General features: G+C 35.0%; 1 pseudogene; it reads right to left on the bottom strand.

The window, feature by feature from the left end:
* Positions 1–210: 210 nt before the first annotated feature.
* LOC130037110 (uncharacterized) lies at positions 211–304 on the bottom strand (annotated as a pseudogene).
* Positions 305–652: the final 348 nt, after the last annotated feature.

Raw genomic sequence — 652 nt, 5'->3', positions numbered from 1 at the left:
GTTCAGACGTGTTTCTTGCAGGCAGCAGAATGAATGTTGGTTTCAGTTTTCTAATTCATCTTCCCATTCTGTGCCTCTGAATTGGCACATTTAGTCCATTGACATTGAGAGAGATTGTTGTGGTGTGGATTTGTGCTCTCTTTATGTAGAATTTTTGTACTTGTGGGGATTGTCTTAGCTTAAAGTAGACCTGTTCATTCTTCTTGCAACAAAAATATGGAATGCTTTACAAGTTTGCATATCATCTCTGTGCAAGGACCATGCTCATCATTTTATCATTTCAATTTTAGTATATGTGTTAAACTTAGTAGGAGTTAATTTTTCCATATTTTTCTCTTCTTATTACTTTGAGTGTTGTCCTTCCTCACTCCTATGGCAGACAATGATTCCTAATCAAGGAATGTATTTCAAAGCAGCATGAATAAATAGATTTAGAAATTTAATGTCCCAGAAAGAAAAATATGGTTTTTACCATAATATCTTTTACCATACCCTAGGCATCAGTTTTACAAAATAATTCTTTTGGAAGATGGTATATGAGGTTGTTTAATGTCGTTCCCTGAAACCTTAATTAAGACCATTAAACTAGAGCCTTTTGTTGTTTTCACCTCAGTCCCGTGTACTTCTCCAAGAAAAGGTGGATGGTGTTGTC

This window comes from Sorex fumeus, unplaced genomic scaffold (assembly GCF_029834395.1).
Source record: "Sorex fumeus unplaced genomic scaffold, SorFum_2.1 ptg000070l, whole genome shotgun sequence".
In the NCBI taxonomy this organism is placed as follows: Eukaryota; Metazoa; Chordata; class Mammalia; order Eulipotyphla; family Soricidae; genus Sorex; species Sorex fumeus.
Note: the sequence above shows the minus strand (reverse complement) of the source record. Positions and strands in the feature narration are given on the sequence as shown.